We start from the raw sequence: 14,765 nt of genomic DNA on the forward strand, positions 1-14,765 counted from the left end.
GGGCTTTGTAGTGTGAAAGTGCAGCATTTGATTTATAGCCTCAGGGGTGACATGGAACAAAACTGAACCTGAGGGACTGAGGACAGCTCTTTGACATGGATCATAGTTGGCATTGCATCAATGAATTAAATCTGGGAGGACATTGACTTGAGGAAGATTGAAAATGGGCAAATTGGAGTCCCAAATCCCTAGAATATCAGTTCCACTGGGATGTTTGGCTTTCAGCTCATTGAGTACATGAATATGATACTTACTGTACTGTGGAATTACTTCTGCCATCTGGTAGTCTCTGTCAGCCAGGGCCAGCCATTCTAGCTCTCTTTGTGGGGCATTTAAGGGTGCAATGTTCAATGCTACTGGAGTTTCCATGGTCAATTGGTACTTTGAATTGTATTTGAACTTGTTTTTCTGGGTACAGCAACACAGAGCAATGAATTTTGCAGGAGCAGGGAAATTTGTAGAGAGGGCAGGCTAGACAGAGGAGAAACTGAGTTGAGATGCTCCAGGAAGCTATTCAAATGAGCAAATGCTGGGTTTGAGGGTGGCCTTCCTGGTGGATTTGTCTAGCAAAGGTTTGGATTTGCGAATGCACAAACAAACAGTGAATTTATGGTAATTTGGCTCAATGCGGAAACTCTGTAGGTGAATTCGGCCTTACAGTGGGAAATAAAACGCTGGTCACCGAGGATTTTCTGGTAATTACAGTGTTTTCTCTTGTTTCTTGCTTATTTTGGTGAATTTTGCAAAAACCACGGTACATAGAGGGATACCGATAAATACCTGGGTTTACTTATGACAATGGCGTTGACATGCAAGTGAATCCACGGCGCCAGCAGCAAGGAAATGGTCTTGAAGGTTGGTGAGCAAGTGACGTAATCGCTCATGCAGGAGCACAGTAGCTTTTGTTTTGGAAAAAATGTGAAAAAGCGCGTTTTCGGGCAAAAATATGGAAAATTTGGCCTTTGGCGCCTTTTTTCGGATGACGTCAGCATGACGTCATGGGTGGGGTCAGGTACGGAGTGATGACGTGGCGATCTGTGAGTGGTCCGCATGGATGGGGGACGTGGCGGATAGCTCAGGGCGATGGCGGATGGAGCGGTGATGCGACGCTGAGGTGGCAGTGACGTATGCGTGACATGGACGTGACGTATGGTGGAGAAACAGAGGCGATAAGTGGTAATTTCGAACCACTTATTGTACGGGAGCGGTTTTGGCAGGCGGCCTCCCGATACAATCTAGGAACGACACGCGTCCAAGCCCTGACGTCAAGGTCTGACAAATTTCGGGCGCTATCATCCGAGCATCGGAGGCAGTCCGATATTGATGTGAGCCGTCGGATGGGAGGGCCCAGATCCAACGGACGACGGACTGTGGAGGTGCGGGATGGATACGGAGGGTCCCGGCGGCATTTAAATAATATTTCCTTTTGTTTTTTGTGGTGAGTGCGCTGATAGGTAAAACTTAGGATATATGACATTTGTGGGTTTTATGGAACAATCGGGTAAACGACATATTTCTTTATAAAAGGCGTTAGGGCTATTAAACCATCCGGTTGTTAGTTTAATTCCCAAAACAAGATATGAACACAATTTTGCACTATTGCCCGACCTCTTTTAGAGCTATAAGGCTATATTGCCTAGGGAAGGGGGAATATATACTTTGGGGCCTTTTATATACAATAGTGATATAATGATAGGGAAAAGGGGAATATAGGGAGTTAAGTAACAATAGAGTTAGTAGTTAGTATTGGATGGGAGATATGGAAGAGAGGAGGCAAACACTAAGCTTTTAGGGAACAAACTTAGTTAGGAGAGTAGATCAAAATGGAAAGCTTTTTACACAAGAAATGGGGTTGTTTATGAAACAAGAATCAACAAAAGAGTTTGACTTCTCTTATGAACAAAGATGGTATTGGGATGTTAGCAAGGAGTTTGATGGGGAATTATTGGGAAGTTAGACTTGCTTCACTTTGTTGCTATAAAACTGCTGAAAGAGGAAAATTTACACTGGCCACCATGTGTTTCCTTTGTTTAGGCCAGAGATATGAAAGAAATCATGCTTCTGCAACCCCATCTACCTACCCATTCTATTGCCTAGCATTTTTTATTACTTCAAGGAGGGTGCACTTAGACTGGCAAACCCTCATGTGCCCTTTTCTTTTCCTTTGGCATTTCCTTTTGATTTTCTATCTAAGGCTAGCCTTATTACTTCCAAGGCCCCAGATTAAGTAGTTGGGAACCTTCATTCTCTACCTAACTACTCATCTGCCAAGATTGAACAGTTTGGACAGATTTCTTTCTCTAGTCTACAACAAAAATTGAAATGTGGCATGACCCAGATTAGACTGTTGGATCACCCATTCAGAAGTAGGACAGCATCAAACAACTGTAGGTAAGTGTTTCCCACAAAAATATGAGATCTTTGCATCATCAAAGTAGAGCATATTTGGCACTTCTCCTGCCAATCATGAAAAATGAAACCTATTGGTATAGGTAGCTAACTGGTTCCATGCATTAGACACTGTGCTAAGAGCTATGCCTACCAGATGGTGGGGCACACATAAGAGAATATTTGCAGACTAGAAGGAATATCGAAAGATGATGAAGCAAGGTTTCGATATGCCAATACCTGCATTGTAGAGAAATATACATGAAAGGACGATCTGTGCAAGCAACTGGCTCGATGAATGAAAGCATGGGGGGGAGAACCATAGACAGAATGGGTTCACATATTCTACCACACTTTGGATACTATTTCGATGAACTGGTATCTAGAAATAGAGCTGTGACATAGAACCATAGAGTGGGATTTTCTGAAGGAAAGCTTTATGTTAACTTTCAGTTTTGAGGATGGATTTGAGTGTATTGATGAAGCATTATAGGATATCAAAGTTACAATATTCAAAATTCCTGAAGAAATTATCACATGGGCACAACCAAACTGGAGTATGTAGCTATGCCATGCTCTAGAATACTATAATGTGAGCATAGAGGAAGGAGACAAAGATCCTAGGAAAATCGGTATTCCTAAGTGTTGTAGTGGCTGCAATACCCTCCAAAATTTGTGCCTGCATTCAATTTCGAATCCTCCCTGGAGTTTTTACTTGATGTTTGCAATCACTCAGGCTCTCCCGTGGGCTCATGTTGAGTCTTTGCACCCTCTTTTCTTAACTATTCAACAGACAACTTGTTCCATGATGGTCACAATGTCATGCTTGCAACCATGTTCTGGTTGTGCACAAGGTCTTGGCTGTGTACATGTTTTTTTTGCTATGTAAACATCTGTCACACTCACACACGAAGTTGTATGCACTCTCGTGTAAGTGTTGTCACAATCGTTCAACAATCCATCACAAGCGTCACTCTTGTCACTCGCACTGTCGGTCATTCATGTTGAGCATGACTTGTCTTGATGGTTTGAGGCGTCTTTTCATCAAGTTATGTTGAGTGTGTGTTCACAAGGTCGCATATGCAAAAATTCACTCGCTCACACACTTAGTCATTTTTGTTGAAGTTCTGATGACCGGATCACCCTCTAATAGCTGGACCTCCACCCTGCAATCGACTCGACCGACTGTCGCCCAAAACAACACAAAAGTGTCCAACATTTCAATATAAGCTGCCCACAAGCTAATCAACCAACCCTCCTGCTAGTCAACCAGAGAGTTTGATCGGGCAGTGACCCCAGGACTGACTCCCCTAAAAAATTGCGTAGAAGTTGCAGATCTTTCCTACTTCTCTAACTAAGAAAAATATGCAGATAGGTTGGACAGACACCAAGTGTCCATCCCTATCTCCCCTCCAGAATTGCATAGTTTTTCTAGCCAATCACCCAGTCAGGTGAGCGACTGCTTACCTAGAAAATTGCATAGATATCTGAGCAAGCCCATTAGTAGCCTAGCATCCCACTCAGCTCAGAAGCTATGCAAAGGTGTTCAGAAGGTCAACCTCCCAGCAATTGCACAGTTTTTGTCTCTAGCAACCTCGTAACTCGCTGCCAGCTCCCTCCAGGAATTGCACAGTTTTTGTTACCTTGCCATCCCGCAACCCATTGCCATCTCCCTCCAGGAATTGTGTAGTTTTTGCTACCAAGCCTCTTGAAGCCCGCAGCCAGCTCCCTCCAAGAATTTCCCACTTTTTTCTCCCAAGGCCCTTTGCTACCCAAACTGCTTCACTCCATAAATTGCGCAGATCTGTCCTCCAACCGAGCCAGATCTAGTATACAATCACTGCTAATTCGAATTTTCCATCTCAGTCTCCTAGTGACCTCTACTTAATTTTCACCAGCAATGTCCAGAGCCTACATCCCAGCTCAAAACTTGCCCTGCACAGTTTCACAACCTTGTCCTCTCTCCCAGTCACCTGCATCCAAAAGAAAATGATTATGCATCATGATAGACGAGGAGGTTTATGGATTTGATGTCATCTCGTCATGAGTTATTGTAGATGCAAGTACATGAACAAACTTGACACAACAACGGATGGGATGAACAAGGAAAGTACATGCAAAAGGATGTGTTCACGAATGGATGAACGAACGATGCATGTGAGGAGATGTGTTTGTGAATGAACGATGCATGTGAGGAGATGTGTTCACGAATAGACAACCATGTGAAGATGTGTTCACATATGGATGAACGGACAAACATGCAAGGATGTGTTCACAGATGGATGGACGAGAAAACATGCGAGTAGATATTTTTCGTGAACGAACGAACATGTCAAGCATGACAAAGTACAAGCAAAGGAGCAATGGGCACATGCAACATCAAGTGAACCCAATGACCATTGACGACTCTACACACCTTGCCATGTAGAGGTGAAGTTGTGGTACACCAAGATGAAATCCATCACTCAGCAACACTACAGCTTGACATGCACACCAACAGCAGCATGAACATACCAGCACTATCATGTCAAGTCGTGTCATGAGTCATGTCGGCCGCATCACTACTATGGGCCATATTGTTGTCAATCAATGTAATGTAACGTGGAAGTTCAAGAGACCCACTTGTAATCTAAAGAGTCATGTAATCTGAAAACTCATGAAATTCAAATAGTCATGAGGGAAGTCGAACAATCACAGGGGCGAGCTTCACCCTTGGCTATAAATACCTCCTCATTTGTACATGTAAAGGACTTTTTCACCTTCGCTCCTCTCACATAGCCTTGAGAGTCTGTAATATTTTCTTTGAGGAGTGAGTAATGGCTCCAATGCCCCATCTACGAGGTTAGTGATGTATGGTGTATCGATGTGACTTGGAACTTTCACTTAATTCAGAGGCCTATTAACAGGCCAACACGTTTTTCACACATGTGTTGTAACTGTTTGTAAGATTAATCTTGAAAACTTGTAATACATGTTGCTTTAACCTATGTTTAACACTTGAATTCATTAAACTGTTCTAATACATATATTAGTGAAAATGTGATGTATAAGTTGTTAACATTGTCCTTCCTTGTTGGTTACCTCCCCGAACATTAGACATAACCTTTCATGTAAACTTTTTATAACGATGGTCGCACTCACACATATTAACCCGTTGAGTGTTGTACATTCTATATTCTCTTGTGTGTTGTGACTGCCACATCTGTGTGGATTTCTCCTCTAGAAGTTGCACATGTCTTGTTGTGTTGTGTGTTCCTAATAGAGTTGGGGTCTCCTCCCATCCGACTTGAGACTGACTCCCACCCTCTCTCTGTTGTGAAAGAACCTTGACACAAATTACACTATCATTCACCAAGCATGCAAACCTCATTGTTCGAAGACAAAGAAGACCAATTTCTCATGCTAACAAGCAAGAGCAAGAAAAATATTTCAGATAATGGCAACCGGGCCATTATACTAGATTAGACTCCTACACTAAACCGTGTGAGGTCTAGCTGGGACTTCATGCTGGGAAGATCCCCTGAATGTTGGAGGGTCCAACGCCGTCAACATTTCTATTGCTAGAAGAAGGGCCACCAATTTTTTATGGTTGAATGTCCTCCCACACCCACTCATCAATCATCTGGTCAAGGAAGTAACTTGCACTCCCTCTCTCATGTGTGCAACTCTGTAGTTGGTTACTCCTCACGTCCTAGGACTGAACACGAAATTTCATATCAGCGCCTTCACTCCATCTATCCCATCACTCGCCAGTTCACGAAAGTAGTCAGACTGATCCCAAGAATACAACATCTTCCATACACATCAATAAAGCCAAAAACCACTCCCACAAGGGTTGTTGTATCACCAGTGGAAGAAGCAGTTCTTGCCACACTTGAAGGTCTAGTAGAAGCTATTGAGGACATAGAGGAATCTTTGGTCTTCTGACAAGGATAACAAGATACCCTCATGATCTTGGGCTCAGACTCTGGTACAGGAGGTGGATGGGAAGGTAGTGGAGGAGGCAGAGGTAGAGACGAGCCAACAGACTCAGAGTCGAAACCATCAGATTTTGAAGAAGAGGAGGAAGACGAAGAGAAAGAGGACATGGTTGACCAAAATCTGGAATGGATGACTCAGGGACCATTGGCCCTCCCAGGTTCTTTGCACAAGATTCCGAAGCAGTTAGAGAGGATGATCACAAAGTTCGACCCTGACAGCACAGTGAAGGCAGAAGATCACTTAGAAAACTTATACCCACATCTGCAGACACTTGAGGTACACAACGATGACATTGCATGTAGATTATTCCCATGTACCTTGGATGGTCACGCAAATGCATGGTATCATAGCCTTCCTGTCAACTCCATACAGAACTAGGGTATGTTCAAACATATGTTTCTAGAAACGTTTGCTGATGACAAGACCCCAGCCATGTTACTTAAAGAATTGGAAAGCCTAATGGTGGTGGGGAAAGAAAGGTTAAAATATTTTAATTAGATGTTTATACGAATATTGAATAATTCTGCAGTGGAAATGAAACCTCATGACTCCATCACTATTGATTACTACACACCCGCACTGCCAACGAGCATTGCACAGTTCATCAAGTGAGTTGCGAAACCAAAATTGTTATAAAATTGTGAGGAGGTAATCACTGTTGAAAAGGACCTATGCTCGATTGGGGTTATCAAGGATGATGAACCAACAAAGGACTCCAGATATGTGATCATGAAGCCACAGGCTGAAACGAGTAAGGGTAAGGATAGGGAAACAAATTATATTTAAATCCTTACTCGTCTTGTCAAAAACTTGAAAACAGAAGTGTCTAAGCTCAAGCAACGAACCATTGACACATCTGCTAGTAGCTGACCGCCGAGACAAAGACAAGGAAGCATGTCATCAGGAAGAAACCATCTCCTGACTAAAACTGCACAAAGCTCTGTGTTCTAGCTCAAACAGTGTGTGAATGATGAATTATGTTCATTTCATGAAGATGATCACTCAGAAAGGTCTTGTTCAGACTGGAAGCGAGTTGCAGGCTCAATATGCAACTACACACTTGACGTATATAGAAGTGTACAGGAGATACAGACAATGATGAAGATGTTGTGTTGGATGAGGCATCAATCTCTGGGCATGTGGTAAACATGTATCAGTGCTCACAAGTAGCATAGAAGATGAACACTGAGAAGCAACCCTGAAAGCAAAATGATCGTTATAATCTCAGAAGTAATGGGGCTCCCCTTACACTTGGGGAAGTGAAACAAAAGTTTGAACTACTAAGGAAGGTTAATCCACCAACCATCCAAAATTAGAAAACACAAAGTAATCCCAAGAAGATAGCAGTGGACAAGAGTACGTCCATGAGCAGCAAACTGCAGAATGCTCCGCCAGAAAACACGAATACCAGTCTCACCCTGGACACCTCAATGAGTCTACCCCCTATGGATTGCAACATTGTAGATCACATGAAGAAAACTCGTGTAAACATCAGTTTGTTCTAGTTTGCTAAGATCCAGAGTTAATAGGACATTCGCTTATGTGCACTAGGACTGACATCAGCGAATAGCATAGCCTCTACCACCAAGGTAGCAAGCACACCTCCTGGATCACTTTCAACTGTGCTAAACACACTCTGGATGGAAGAAGAAAATTTTGTTTGCCCTCCATTCCTGCTTTCATTCGAAATATTAAACTGAAACATTCACAACTATTTGGTTGATTCTGGCACAACAACCAATGTCATGCGACTCTCCATTGCTAAAAGGATCAATGCATAGTGGAGCAAAACATCCACTCAAATCATACAACTTGATCGAACATCTATACTAGCCATTGGCGAACTTCATGATGTGATCATCAAACTATCTCATGACAACTGAGTTCACCAGTGAATAAACATTGTTGTTGTTGACATACCAGAGGTGTATGGCTTACTTCTCAACAGAGGCTGGTCCAGCAAGCTGAACGGATACTTTGCTACAGACTTATCGCATTTGTGGCTTCTGTACAAGGGAAAGAACAATCAAATCTGGGTGTTATCTGAGAGATATATGAGGAACAATGTCACTCCCATCATTGGTGAAAATGAACCGTTGGCCTTCACAGAGCTCATTTTCGGTAATTTCCTCTTGGAAACAACATTGGGGTGTTATCTCGCATGACCAACCACACCCACACTAGACACGTAGTTGGGTCTCCTTCCTTTCCCAACTGATGGAAATGAAACACATACAATACATTGTAGCAATAGTAGCAGTAGAAACAATAGTATCAATAGTGTAAGCGCATCGAACGGTCCATGTAAAAATAAGTTGTGGACCATTTACTTCGACGGATCAAACACACATGATGTCTCGGGAGCTAGGCATCTCTTGGTCGACCCAAACAATAAGAAGCATATGATCTCAAGTCACTTGGAGTTTAAGTGTAGGAACAACGTTGTTGAATACGAAGCACTCATGTTGGGTTGTAGAAATCCATTAGCCTCAACGTGGTCGCACTCAAAGCGGTAGGTGATCGGAAATAGTGGTACGACAGGTACATAACACCATTCACTATTTATCACCATATTGTTGAAATTTGGCAACAAGAATATTCCAATTTAATTTTTCCTTGATTTAAATTGTGAATTAAAATTAAATTTTAGTCTTAACAACTACTTGGAATAATTAATTAAGTTATTTTGACTTAATTAGTTGGATAAATTCAAGTTAGAAGTCTTTTTGAAGTCATGCAAGAGTTATCCCAGATCGAAAATCAATACACCAGTATTTTTGATGTGGTTAAAAGAGGGAAACAGTCCACGGCCTTAGCCAACACGGCCACTTCAGGCAATTTATTAATAAAAGAATGAAAATTTACGTATGCTTCTCTCATAGACGGATTACCCTACAAATGACCCTCCATGTGCTTTAAATAGAAATCATGGACCAATCGAGTGTCAAGCCACGGATCAAGTGTCGGTAATACCGAGGAGAGAATGAACCGTCGAATCACTACATATCGTGACCGTCGGATTGTAAGTTACAAAATGTACATAGTAAAGAAACACACTTTACCTAACCCTATACTAGACCAAGTTGTGCTTAACTATTTCCTATGTGTCGGAATATCCTAACATCCCCCCTTAAGAACAACTTGGGATAGGATTGAAGGATTTACAAATATGACACAATAGGAGAAGGAAGGAGGCACTAGAGCCTATCCCCCCTTAGTGACAACTTCCTGAACTCCAACCATAAATCGAAGTTTAGTGAACTTCGCCTCTGTGAGAGCCTTTGTGAAGATATCTGCAACTTGATCATCTGTTGAACAATAGTGCACTTCAAGAACATTGTCGTGAATGAGCTTTCTGATGAAGTGCATGTGCAGTTCAATGTGTTTTCTGCGCTGATGTTGGACTGGATCTTTGCATAGTTGAATGGCACTTTGATTATCACACCAAAGTGTAGCCGGATGCTGCTGCTGAAAGCCAAACTCTGACAAGATCTGACGAAGCCACAAGTCTTCCTTACTAGCTTCTATGGCACCACGATACTCTGCTTCTGCTATGAAAGAGAAATGGCACCTTGTTTCTTGCAAGCCCATGTAATAGGTCCTGAACCAAGAGTGAACACATAACCGACAGTAGACTTCCAATCATCAGGGTCACCAGCCCAATCAGAATCAGTGAAACCAACCAATAGAGGAGCTGCTTCGGCACTGTAATGAATCCCAAACTGAACTGTACCTCGAACATAGTGAAGTATTCTTTTAGCTGCTTTCCAATGACTTTCACGTGGGTTTTGCATAAACCGAGCAACAATGCCAACAACAAAGGAAAGGTCAGGACGAGTATGGGTTAGATACAAAAGTTTTCCTATAAGTTGACGGTATAAGGTAGCATCAACTTCAGGAGAGGTACAAGTGACTGAAAGTTTGACTCCAGACTGAAAGGGAGAAGGGGCTGGCTTACAGTCTTCCATGTGAAAGTGGCGTAGAATATCACAAGCATACCTGGACTGAGAAAGGGAAATACCTTCCTTGGATTGCAAGACTTGAAGACCGAGAAAATAATGTAAGTGTCCTAAGTCTGTCAATTCAAACTTCCTTTTAAGGCTAGACTTCACATGGTTTATAAGGTTGGGATCACTACCAGTCAGGATAAGATCATCAACATAAAGAACAAGAATGATAAGAGACTTGCCCACTTTCTTGGTGTAGACAGTATTGTCAGAATGACACCTAGAAAAGCCATATTCTAAAAGAAAGTTATCCATTTTGGCATACCAAGCTCGAGGAGCTTGCTTGAGACCATAAAGGGATTTCTTAAGCTGACATACAAGGCTGGAGTCTATTTGTATAAAGCCAATAGGTTGTTCCATATAGATTTCTTCATGCAAGTCCCCATGCAAGAAGGTGGATTTAACATCCATCTGATGGACTTCCCATTTGAACGAGGCAGCAAGGGAAAGAACAAGGGTGATAGAGTTCATTTTGGAAACAAGGGAGAAGGTTTCAGTGTAGTCAATGCCTTCAACCTGTGAAAATCTTTAACAACAAGATGAGCTTTATGTTTATCAACTTTCCCATCTGGTCCATACTTGGTTCTGTAAACCCATTTGCATCTAACAAGTTTTCGTCCCTTTGGTAGAGGAACAAGATCCCATGTATCATTTGCCAATAATGAATGATATTCTTCATTCATAGCTGCTTCCCAATCTGGATGGCTTGAAGCTTCTGCAAAGGTGTCAGGATCATAATTTACTGGAGCTTGAGCCAGTAAAGAAGAGGCTCTGTCGAACTGAGAACGTGTGCATCGCTGATCTGTAGGATCACCGGCAAGATCACCTGCTGCATCTCGAGTAGCACGAACCCATTTTGGAAGCTGAGGAGCTGAAGGAGGATCCTGAGATGGTGTGGGAGGATTGTCATCCTCACTTTCATCATCTGAAGAAGAAATGTTTTCAAAAGTAGAAGAGATGGGGAGAGGTGGCACATCCGCCAGACTAGGTTCGCAGGCCGATATATTTTCATCAAATTTTACATCTCTTCTAATGATAACATTTTTGGACTTAAATGGAATAAGCCTATAGCCTTTGAAATCTTCAGAATATCCAACAAAAGTACATTTTTCACTCTTAGGTTCTAAAGCTTTATGCTTTTCATCTGGAATATGGGCCCACGCTTCACTTCCAAAAACACGAAAGTGACTTACATCTGGTTTGATTGAGCTCCATGCTTCTTCTGGAGTGATATTCTTTAAAGCCTTAGTAGGAGTGCGATTTATTATGTAATTTGCATAGTTAATTGCTTCTGCCCAAAAACTAAGACCAAGTCCTTTAGATTGTAGCATACAATTAGCCATTTCCTTTAAGGTGTGATTCTTCCTTTCAGCTACACCATTTTGTTGTGGAGTATATGGAACAATATGTTGCATTTGAATTCCATTCTCAGTGCAAAAGTTGATGAATGTGTTTTTAACATATTCTCCGCCATTATCAGATCTTAGCTTAAGAATTCAATGTCGAGATTGTTTTTCAACAAAGGCCTTGAAGGCCAAAAATGTGTTAAATACTTCACTCTTGAGTTTTAAGAAGTATACCCAAGTGCGTATGGAGAAATCATCAATGAAAGTTAAGAAATACTTGCAGCCAAAGAATGAAACAACTGGAAGTGGAACACATAAATCACTATGCACAAGCTGTAAAGGGGCTGAGGCGTGCCAAGAGGCACGTTTTTCAAAACTGTCCCGATGATGTTTTCTTAGTACACATCCGGAACAAACACCATCTCTGCAAGATGCCATAGGAAGACCTGTCACCATATTTTCTTTACATAGATGCTGAAGGGAGCGATAGTTTAAGTGACCAAATCGCTCATGCCAAAGTTTGCTCACTTCATCGTTATGAGCAACAAATACTGAGGGAAGATTTGATGACCCAAAGTTGTGAAACTTATACAACCTTGTAGAATCATCAGCAATGCCAGTAGCTAAAATTTGTTTAGGATCTCTTAGGTCCTTGATTACAACATCGTGAGGTGAAAATTCAACGATTTTACCTTCACCTGAATGAGTTATCTGATATACAAATAGAAGGTTGCAGGATAAGGTTGGAACGCATAATACATCATTAAATTGACCATTGTCTAGATGAACAATTCCAGTCCCTACAACATTAAGAGATCTATCATCACCAACATATATATTTTTGGTGTTACAATCATTTAAAGAAGAAAACATGGCTTTGTTTTTGGCCATGTGATAAGAAGCTCCAGAATCAATGAGCCACTCATGAGAATGAGAAGAAGAAGATACATTTAATGCATAACCAAACCGAGATGATTAACAACCACATGTAGAAAGTGCCATTCCTGAAGATGAAGTTGAAGTTGAAGAATGCTCCAAATGGATGTTATGTTTCTTCATCGCTGCTTCCAAGGCTTCCATCTTCTTAAAGCATTTGGATTCTAAGTGGCCATCTCGATTACAAAAGTTGCAATGTCTATCAGTCTTCTTCCATTTGTTTTTATTTGTCTTATCATTTTGTTGAAATGATTTTTCATTTTGAGGCTGAGATTGCTTAGGACCCTTGCTTGGTTTAGGACCATTATTTTTAGGATATGACTTCTTAGGATTCTTTGAATTTGGTTGCTGCTGGGTGGCTAATGCTTTCTTGGAAGAGTTTCCAAGATTAAGAAGACCAAGGTGTAAGAGTTTTTCTTGTTCTCTTATTAAAGAATCATAAAAAGAGTCAAAGGAAGGGGACTTGTAGTCTGTTCCTTTAGAAATGAAGGCTTCTCTTGTAGAATGGAAGGTGTAAACAAACACAGAGTAGGTTGGTCCCAACTTAGTAAGAATGGAATAGATAAGGTTACTATCTTCTTTCTTAACCTTAACACCTTCCAAGAGATATCTAAGGGTCTTGAACTTGGACAAGAAATCTTCAATGCAAGAAAAATTATTAGGGTCCAATGTAAGCAACTCATTTTCAAGTTGATGGGCTCTAAGTTCATTTTTAATCCCAAAAACTTTATTGATTTGTTTCATTGCTTCATCAGGAGTATCAAGTTCTGCAATATGGAATCTAAGATCTGGAGAAATAGACATCCCTATCAACCCACGTGCTTGATCTTGCCTATTTTCCCATTTAGCAGCCTTATCTTCATCCTTCGGTTTCTTTTCTTGGCCTGAGGCTATTCTGTAGAGACCTTTACTTCTAAGTAAAACCTCAATGTAGGACAACCATTGGAAGTAGTTGGTGCTGTCAAGGGTAACTTGGTATTGACTTTCCATTTCAATGGAAACTAAAGCTGAATATGCTGAAACTAAGTGTTCCAATGGATAGATCTTGAAAAATTAGGCTGGTTTAAAAAAACGGCTCTAAAAACGGCTTCCGAATGAAGAAGTTATGGCTTTTTGAAAAAAAGTTGTTGAAGATGCCGACAAAGTGCGGGAATGTGGGGAAATGAAAAATCCGCCCTCACAAAAAGGAGATTTGAACCCAAGACCTCTACTCTCTTAAAATAGCTTTGAACCAATTGAGCTATACAAAAAATTTGAGAGAGAGAGAGAGAGAGAGAGCGGGGGGGGTTGATGCTTGTGGTTGCGTGCTTGCTTTGAGAAAGCTCTTTTTCCCTACAAAACAAAAAACACAAAACCTAACACGGACATACAAAAAAAATGAACCTTGTGGCTCAAAGTTAGCTTTAGCCAAAAAACTAAATATTTTCAAAAATGAACCTTGTAGCTCAAAGTTAGCTTTAGCCGGAAACTAAATATTTTCCTCAATGTTTCAGATTTTCCGAGAGCATACGCATGAGAAAAATCCTTCCTTTATGTTTCTGATTTGCCCAGATCGCATAGAGTCGCAGGGAAAAGAGCATACGCAGAAATAAAAGGTATAGATCCGGTAATAAAAAAGGCTAAATAAACCGAAACCGAAATAAACAGAGAGAAAATAACTGTAAACTGCAAATAAACACTGTATACCTCCAGATCTTAAAAATGACGCAGCTAGGGCTACCGGAAACCTTTTCGCGTGAAACGAAAGGGGTTCCTCACTGGAACAGATGCTCCCAACACAACAGAGCAGTCCTTTCGGACCGAAAGAAATCATAAACAGTAGATCTAGGAAACGGTAGTCAGATGCAGTTCTACCGGCTTCAGATTTGGATCACCAACGGACGTGGCCCTCAAATAGCTCTGTTACCATGTAGGAATATACAGGGTAAGTTCCTCAGACAAAACACCAAAGGATACCGCTCACAACCAGATCGTAGATCAATACACCAGTATTTTTGACGTGGTTAAAACCCTCAAGGAGGGAAACAGTCCACGGCCTGAGCCAACGCGACCACTTCAGGCAATTTATTAATAAAAGAATGAAAATTTACATGTGCTTCTCTCATAG

Source organism: Pinus tabuliformis, chromosome 4_2 (genome assembly GCF_031772625.1).
Source record: "Pinus tabuliformis cultivar Carrire ecotype Pingquan chromosome 4_2, CPIR1, whole genome shotgun sequence".
NCBI lineage: Eukaryota > Viridiplantae > Streptophyta > Pinopsida > Pinales > Pinaceae > Pinus > Pinus tabuliformis.